Below are 9,496 nucleotides of genomic sequence, written 5' to 3'. Positions count from 1 at the left end.
ATAATGCAATTCAGTATTTTAATACGATGAACTAGTTTATTACATTCATTTGACCTAAATAAAGGCATATACAGTAAAGACAGCGAGCCATTAAAACCTCGAAAGTGCTATTATTGCATTCATCCGAATCAATAGGTTGCAAACAAGTGGGTTAGAAGAAAGTATAAACAAGCCAGCGCCGTCTCCCATTGGAGGAGGGCTCGGACGTGTCCTGTGAGGTCATCCCCATGGATGTGGGAGAAGCTGCGGGATGACGCCACCCTCTGGCTCCGCCCTGCTGCAAACTCGACGCGGCTCGCGTTCATTTCATTCCTGCTCTCATTCCGAGCATTCTTCGCATCTCTATCGGTGCGGCGGAGATTCCCGTTCACATTCCCGGCCGGCCCCAAAACACAAGAATAACTTTACACAGTTTGCAAAAAAACTATACAAACCCACACTAGAACAAAACAAAGGGGCCGAACTTAAATTTTGATATAAATAAAGCGGACGTTAAGGTAAGTTTTAAGGTAATTAGCCCTTGACGGCTTAAGAGCAAGCGATTTTATGGATTAAGTTAAAGCAGACGAGCAAATGCAAAACTGTTTTGCGCGATTATGATTATTGATAGGCATGTAACAAGAGGGGTCGGGCTCAAAGTATCTTTTCAATGGGATTTAGTTCGACGCTGCAGCAGCAACAGGGTGCTTTCACTTTGTCCACTGACTCAGTCTGACATAGCACGAAAATCTTTGACATTTTTCACATTTTTGCTAAAGAAGCTGACCTTGCGCGCTCGTGCTCTGCAGTAAGTCCTGTACATTTACACCAGAAACAATACGCGTCGTTTTGGGGGAACATTTTTTTGGACATTGATTATTGCATGAAAAGAATTTTGGACAAGATGACGGATCCAAATGTTGCTGTTTTCTCCTCCATAGTTGGCTACGCTGCACATTTCGGAGCGGAGCACAAATATAGCGCGGAGAGACTTGTTGCTCGCGTATCTTTGGCGTTTATTCACCAGCTTCTGTTCACATCTCACCCGTAAGTACACATTTGACTTTTCTTCTCTTTATTTAACCGACTTACGTAAACTCTTGGCATCTTTATTGACTTATATCACAGTGGTGGCTTCGTTATTTAACACACGCAACAGAACGACGCGGAAAATACCTCACATCCGTGAGCTTTAATATTTGCGTCTTTTATTTTAAAAACAACAACAGCAACCCTGCGTACTTCGCACTGAACTTCCCAGACTTGGGAGAAACTTTAACGTTACTTCACTGTTGTTGTGCAATTGTAAAAGTATCCCTTTTGTTTGTCCAGAGCTGCTAGATACAATTCTAGCAGTTGTTGACATTGTTTAAATGTATCAGCTTGTTTCAGAAAGATTACATGGGAGAATCTGGCTGCTATTCCTCTGTCATTTCCTTTGTTGGGATTTGCCCGCCCTGTTTCTTATGGAGTAACGTCGTGCTTCGGCGCGTCGTATTTGGGCTTTATAAACGACAACGCAGGTTAAAACACAGTTACTGTGTGTGTTTTAAAGCGACTTATCTAGAAACGCCGTTTCATCACAAGGAACGAAACTATGAACGTAACGATAGTAACAGCGGGACGGCGTAGCTTAGCCTAGCACTTCATCAGTGACTAGCTTTAACACCAACTCCACTAACTATCCAGTCTATTACCTAATGGCGTAAAGATGATTATTCTTCAGTCTTTTTAACCGTTTCACTGTCCTTTTGTGAATTCATTCATTATGAAATCACACTTGCCTCTGTTCCTCATTCACACCTCCAGCTGCAAAAACCCCAAAATAAAACGAACTGTGAGATTCACTTTTAGCTCACGAATTCTATATAATCAAGCTAATTATGATTCACCCATTATACAACCTTACTGTTACTGCCGTTGTAATAAAACTGTAACTTAGCATTAGTCACTTGAAAGCTTCTTTAAATTAGAGCCCTAATGATTTATTACAGTTTTAGAAACTTATTTTGGTGGAAACAGTTTATAGTAAATCAGTGATGGCAAAGTCTGCAGTCCATTTGACTGTTTCGACCAAATGAAATGTCATCTTTAATGAAATTTGAGTTCACAACATACTTTGTAGAAATGACAAAAATGATTGCGAATGGATGGAAACAAACTGATTACAGCGCAGGTAGAAGTAGCACTTTTTCACTTTTTACAGTGTAGCTACTGTAAGAACAGTAGCTGTTTTATTATGTATTTCTTGTCTTTCTAATGCAGAACTTTAACACTGCTCTCCCTTACCCTGTTCTGGACTTTATTTCTTAACAGGAAACAAGTTCCTCTATTGTGTGTTTTGGGGAAAAGCCCTCTTTTCTTGCAGTTAATTATTGTCTTATATTTCACATTGGCTCTTTTATAAAGAAGGGTCCGAGTGACACAATGTGTTGTTTGTGTCCTCTAACTGGGCCATTATCATGTACTACAGTAAACAGATTGACTTCTATCAGATGTAACCCCTGACATACAGTATCACAGCGATGAGAAGCAAATCTGCTTGTTGTGTAAAATAGGCATAGCAATAAGTGCTTTGTGCTCACACATAGACCTGTTGAATACACGCTTGCTTGACATTTTCAAGTGAGAGAATGAAACATTGTCTCGCACTGAACCCATCACTTGATGTTGAACATCTGACTCTTGATCAGATGGTTCGAAAACAGAGGAACCTTATCAAAGTACTCATTAGCTACATCTGATGGCATATAAAAAAGAAACCATGCAGTCGGAGTAGAAATATTTTTGATGCAATGATTAAATAGTTTCAAACTTAACCTTTAGTTTAGCGTGCTGTTTGGAGGTATAGCTAATTAATCTGTCTGAGTGATTTTGTTGTAAGTTATGTGCCGTTACTGTGTTATTAATATATTATTATTATTATTATTTATGAATGATAAATAGATTCTCTATGAACTTTAAATGTTGCTCACAGCATTGTTAGATACACGCAGGCTGCCGGCGATCTTAATTTCGCATACTGCACCTTTCATTATTTGTGTAGATATAAAATGTGTTTTGAGTATGTATTACATAAAATGGAATTTTAAATAGTTATTTATTGCCCAAAACACATCCGGAAAAACTTTTGAAGCTGATTTTCCTACTGCTTCCTTTTCAAATGAGGCTGTTTGAAGCTGTGTTTAGCTTCCAAAAGTACCGCATTGCCCTTTTCAATAATAGGGCTACAATCTCTGTTAAGGAAAATCGCATGTCACTGACCATAAATAATGAATTTGAATCGGGAGGGGAAAAAAACATTAATTTCAATACTTTCTGTTTCAGTGGTGCTCTCCGGTGTGGCTCAGGAAGAAAGCAGTCTTTCAGTTGTGAAATGAGAAGAGAATAGGTGCATTGCTCAGACATAGTGGATTGGGTTACCTCTGGGAATGGAGGATTGTGGGGGAATGGGAGCACACAGAGAGAACCTATTGTTTTTTCTGTTGCTGAGCCGGGGAGGAGTGTGTGTGTGAGGCTGTTGAATTGTAGAAGGCAAACAGTGTTGTGCTCTGGTTTAGACCCTTTCTGCACCTGTAAGGGAAAAAATGGACATATGAAAGTACGCTCTTGCGTTTACTGCTCAGGGAATCCAAGCTAATACCATGTCCACCGTTCGCTGTCCAGGCTGGGCTATTGTTATGCCAGCAACAGGCGGCAGTGGCCGTGGCACCATATGGCCCATGTATGCTTCAGATAAGATATCTGTTCCCAATGGCATTTTAAATCGCTTCATATTTGAGTCGCCAACTTTCTGTTTCAAAAAGTCGAACTAAATTCGGAGAATATTCTCGTCTGACTGACATCCTGCATGCTAAACAATAGCATTTCCTCGGTTTGTATTTTTTATGTTCCCGTGTGGGATGTTTGCTAACAGTCCGTTTTGAAATTTGTGTATGAATGAATGACTGATGGAAATCATATGGAGTTGGAATACGAGGCATATGCAAGTTTTTAGTAGTACTACAACAAACTGTTCAATCAAAATCTACTATATGGTTTCCAAAATGGTCCACCTGCTGTCGATCTGCTTTTGTACCCCCTGCTGGAAACATTGCATCATTCTAGTGAATCATTTAAAGAGTTGTTTTGAATAATGCCCTAATGAGCGGTTTTCTTGAATTAACACCTGGCACATTAAAAACAAGCAATAGGTATTCAGAAATGCGCTCGGCCTCGCTAGGCGTATGTTCTCTCACATGTTGATGTTTTTATTGACTGCATGTGATTTATGTTCACTCGGTGGGCTGCGTGGAACAAATAGGTTTATAATGGCGATACACTATGAAATAGGGTTTACCTCAACAAGGCTCCAACAGATATGAATGAACCGCACAAAAGTGCCTTTGCCACTTCTAGAAGCAGCTAACTCACTTTGCTGTGCTCTGTGGTCAGGGGTAATGTGAACTACTAAACTCTGCTGGGAGACAGACCAACACAAACAGCCACGTCCTGTGTGTTTTACTCTTCATAGGCATCATTTCCTATTAGAATCTATCCGTGGTCGAACAGGAATCAAGATTATCGCCGGGAGGGGGGAAAACAAATCAAAGCCATGGAAAATATGAGGTCCTTGGAAGGTCCTGCTTTTAATGATTGACATAATAGCAGGCGAACGTTAAGAAGGAGTACTGTATTTCGTATTATACGAGGATGGTTATATTTTGCAGCAATATTCTTGTCTCTTCTGAGTCTTCTCACAAGAGCTTTCTTCATGTAATGGAAACAGCTGTTATAAATAAAGAGCTGAACCGATCAGATGCCGTTTTGTACAAACCCAAGAATTAGTCACCCTTTCCTGATTGATGAACTCAACAGATGTATTTATGATCTTTGGATGGAGCCTCTGTTTTTGTTTGTAACACAATGCGATGTTTTGAAGAAAATGAATTACATACATTGGACGGAGAGAAAAAAGAAATGTGTCAGAATTGGTTGAAAGTTGGTTATTAACATCAAACTTACCAAAGATTGACTATTCTGCAGCTCTTGCTACCGCGAGCATCAAAATCGCAGCTGCTATAATGACATTTTAAAACTAATCAACGTCCGTCATGTATTGTTCACTGTTCACTCAACTCATGTTTAAACTAACGTTTAAATTAAGTTATGAATTTAGGGGATGAAAAGTGCCGCCACTATGTTTTTCTACTGGAATTGTTTATATTAACTCACATAAGCTGATTTAAATTGCATTTGTTAATAACGGCTAAACAGTGTAAACTAAACTGCCTTAGCCCTGTTTTCTCAGACTATACCAAGAAGTATTTTCAACAAGCTGTCTGGTTTACTTCACCATCAGTTATATCACAAATACTGCTGTATTTTATCACAAATACTACAGCACAAATGCTGTTGTTTACATTCGTGTTTGTAGGGAGCCGAACCACTCCACTAAAAGAATCCACAAAACCGAATATACCAAATACCACAATTTGAATAACTTGTACTGATGATGCTAATACTTAGCGTTTCTTAATATTTGATGCTATACAAAAATGAATGCTTATAACCATTTTTTATATAATGTTAAATAAATTAATAACACAATGGTATACCAACATTTGGTAACACTTTATTTTACGGTTACACCTATTAGTTGCTTATTAGCATGCATATTACTAGAATATTAGCCATGTATTAGTGCTAATTATGCACATATTAATGCCTTATTCTACATGACCTTAGTCTACATCCCTAATCCTACCCAGTACCTAAACTTAACAACCACCTTACTAACTATTAATAAGCAGCAAATTAGGAATTTATTGAGGGAAAAGTCGTAGTTAATAGTTAACAAGTGTTACCTATTCTAAAGTGTTACCCAACATTTTTATAAATGATTACAAAAATTACTGCTAAAATTATTATAAAAATGACACTTTCTCAAGTTCTCAAAATCAGTTAAATGATTTAAGTAAACAGTAGTTTAAAACAATAAATAAATAACTTTTGAATTTTTAATTTGAAAAGTAATGTTTCTAAAACTTTTCTACTTCAAAATGTCACATTTTTCTACAATGTGTCACTTGCCATTTCTTTGTAAGTAATTGTAAAATAAATAGTTTAGTGTATTATGCACAGACAATTCCTTATTTTTCCCCAAATCCTTACATTTCTTTCAAATGTGTATCATAGGACAAGGTCCACTTTTTTGTTTTCACGTTACTCTGAAAATTTCAGGTTGGATTTGAATCACCTTGTGGTGGAGGAAGAATACAGTCCTGCTTAAATTGTGAAGCGTTCATTATGACACAATGCATTTTTCATATCTCAGATTTTGCAGTTGGTCAGGCTCTTTTATTTTGTGAAATTGATTTTGCCTCCATTTTTAAATTGAGTGATGTTTATTTAATGTTTACTAATCTAACGTAGGCTAAATCAAATGTTAATTCGCTACTTTTAAAAATGTGTGGTTGTTTAATCTTGTGTTACAAACAGAAACCGGTAGCCTGGAGTCTGAGCACGACCCACGGTAAATTGATTCTCCAAGGGAATAACTGAGTGTGGTCTGCTGTTTAGTTGTAACAACAAGCCCTTAAAGAAGCTGAGGTAAATTGCCACCAAAATGAAAAGCTGGCTCTTAGCCACTGACGTCATGTAAGTAAATGTGCTTCAGGACAACTGCCATAAAATGACTGCCAGGTACAGAGCGCACTTTGGTCCCGACGACCATTCCTGCAAGTGCTGTTCATGTTTTACCCCCCACTGGCAATATTTTAAAAAATGTAAAAAAAATTCTGACTTGGCCTATCAGCTGCGGTAGTGATTATGATGCGCTAATATGCTTTGGAGCTATTTTTACATGCACGCTGTTTAAAACACAGAGACCACTTTAGTTTGAAGTTTAATTGTCGCCTGATTTTGGAGTGTTCTCAAAGTAAACATTCCTGATAGAAGAGATTTTCTGTGAATTCAAGAGCATTTTTGCTTGTTGTTAAACCTGAAAAGACTAGCGAGACCAGTTCCAACACTTCAAAGTTATTGCCTTGTAACTCAAACCAGATGGAGGGCTTAGTCAGTTCAGAGGAAGAAATTAATGTTGATACAAATGGCGTCTGAACTACTTAAAAACAGTTATTCCTAAGAACTTGTGCTTTATATCTAATAATATCCTTCCCATCAGCCGTCTATGGCATACTGTAATGTTGTATGTTCTTACTCAAGCAAGTTTTTCCATGACCAGACACATGTGAAAAGCAATCTCTGATCCATGAATCATTAGATGAGTCAGTTCCTGAAACCGCCATAAACCTCCAAGTTCTTGGCCACAGCTGAAAGCAGGAAATCCAGGCTTCAATAACTTCCTTTCCCAGAGCTGGCCACGCTAGTGGTTAGAGCGCCCTGTTCCTTGCTAGCAATAGGAAGATGTACGCCTGTGGAACAAAGACACTCAGTCACTTCATTTACTGAAACTGTTTATAATTTGTGGCCTGTATTCAAATGTCGAGCGTCCAGGATCTCTGGCACCGTATTCTGTTCTCCTCCGTCGTAATAAATCCCTAGCAGGCCTTTCATTAATTGCTGCTGTATTGTTATCATGAGCGGTGGAGCCCGGGCAGATTCCCTCTGCCCTGGAGCTGGCCTGGATTTACAGGGGGAAGATACAGACTTTAAGCTACCTCTGGACATTAGTATGCAAAGTGGGCATGCTCAATGAGTTTGAAATCTTGCTACAGTGCGGCCTTCAGCTTTGTAAACACAGCTTAACCTCTCCAATGCCTTATGCAAATACTAAGTTCCAGGGGTTTGGCTTTTTAAAAAAAAATATATATATATATAAATGTTGCAGTTGCTGCAAACATTTACTATGTTATTCACCCACTGATTTAAAGGTGAAGTGAATCATTTTTAATGTTAAAGGGATACTCCACGCAAAATTCTTTCTTTTGTGGAACATAAAGTAAGATATTGTGAGAAATGTCTCTGTGTCTCGAGTCAGTAGGCTCCAATGTTATTTGGTTCCCGAAGTTCTTAAAATGTCTTCTTTTGTGTTCTGAGAAAAAAAAAGAAAAAAAGAAATCCATACAAGTTTGGAACTACATGAGGATGAGTAAATGATGACATAATTCTCTTTTTTGGTTAAATTATCCTTTTAACAAAAGCCACTGTAGTGAACAAATTACACATTCCAGCTAAATGGTTTATTCTTTAAACTTTATACTAAAAACAGGCGAGTATGAAAAAAGTGGCAAATGATCCTCAATGATCTATTTTCTACATGATTTTTATCATATAAACACTTCATTTTTATCATATAAATACTCAGACAAACACTATTTTTGCAATTGGTTTTTTGTTGGTTTATGCTGAATATAGGCTACTAGAGAGTCTCAGTATTAAGATTACAACAGCATGTATTTATTTTTTAGTATTTTTTTGTATTTAATTTATAGGAATTACACTAAAAATGTTAACCTAAAATGTGGTAAAATCTAAATTCAAGTCAAAAATATTCAAAACAAACAAAATTACACTAACAAAACCACATCCAAGGTGTTCCTGATCTGGCAGAAATGGCTTCTTAAAGATATAGTTCATCATTTACTCACCCTCACGTTGTTCCAAACCTGTGAATTTCTCTCTTCTGTTGAACATAAAAGAAGATATTTTGAAGAATGTGGGTAACCAAACAGTTGCTGGTAGCCACTATGGAAATCAATGGCTACCGGCAACTTTCTTCAAAATATTTTCTTTTGTGTTCAACAGAAGAAATTCATACAGGCTTGTAACAGCATGAGGATGAGTAAATGTTTGCGAACTGTCCCTTTAAGGAAACTATTTTGATTTTGAACTTGTATTAGAGGTTTTAAGAAACTGTAACATTTTGTAATACGGTCAGGATTGATTGTCATTGAACTTTTTGAACCGATGTTCTTTCAAAATAATATTTTTAAATAGCATTGCTCAACCTGACCAGCTGGGCAGTTTTACTAGCATGTTAGCGCAGAGCCCGGTGGATGGGTCTCATCTGGTCGCCGCTGCTCATGAGGCACCAATAAACACAGGCGCATCTCTTTGCCGATGGATGACAAACAAACAGCGTGTCAGAAAATTCCATGTGACCTTTCCGCCATTAGTGCTGTGGTGGGAAGAAGTGATTTATGACAGATGGAGGTGCACTCCAAACAGACGCTGTCTTTGACATGCTGGGACTTGTGAAATGCAGATGGCCTCTCTGCTCATCACTGCCATTTCATTCCTCATGCCTCACCGCATGTCGCTCGGCCCGTGTCCTCGGCTCTGGCTGGGAAATATCTTATCACAGACAGGATTTACTCACAGCTTTTATTACTTGTTTTATATGCACTATTTCCACACTTGTTTAACATCTACGCAAGTTGGGATGGTGGAATTTGATGCATATTGTGATAGACATGCTTTTTTAATAAGGTCAACTAATGCATCCTAAAGAAGCGTGGATAAGGTCAACGATATTGAAGTATAATTAAATTCTTTATTGTTATTTAAAGAAATA

The 9,496-nt window shown here is 37.9% G+C and overlaps 1 protein-coding gene across 7 annotated transcripts in view; it reads left to right on the top strand.

Moving 5' to 3' along the window:
- Positions 1–302: 302 nt before the first annotated feature.
- tead1b (TEA domain family member 1b) overlaps positions 303–9,496 on the top strand; it is a 71,178-nt gene continuing 61,984 nt past the window's right edge. For 3 of the 7 annotated variants that reach the window (XM_058781407.1, XM_058781406.1, XM_058781402.1), the window contains exons 1-2: positions 304–497; positions 921–1,026. The gene's annotated coding sequence lies outside the window, so the exon portion shown is untranslated. Of the gene's footprint in view, positions 498–533; positions 788–920; positions 1,027–9,496 lie in introns of those variants that run through there. The other 4 variants (XM_058781404.1, XM_058781405.1, XM_058781409.1 and 1 more) reach the window with 4 other exon arrangements.

This window comes from Onychostoma macrolepis, chromosome 07 (assembly GCF_012432095.1).
Source record: "Onychostoma macrolepis isolate SWU-2019 chromosome 07, ASM1243209v1, whole genome shotgun sequence".
NCBI classification, from domain to species: domain Eukaryota; kingdom Metazoa; phylum Chordata; class Actinopteri; order Cypriniformes; family Cyprinidae; genus Onychostoma; species Onychostoma macrolepis.
The sequence above is the reverse complement of the archived record's forward strand: the minus strand, read 5'-3'. Positions and strand labels throughout refer to the sequence as shown.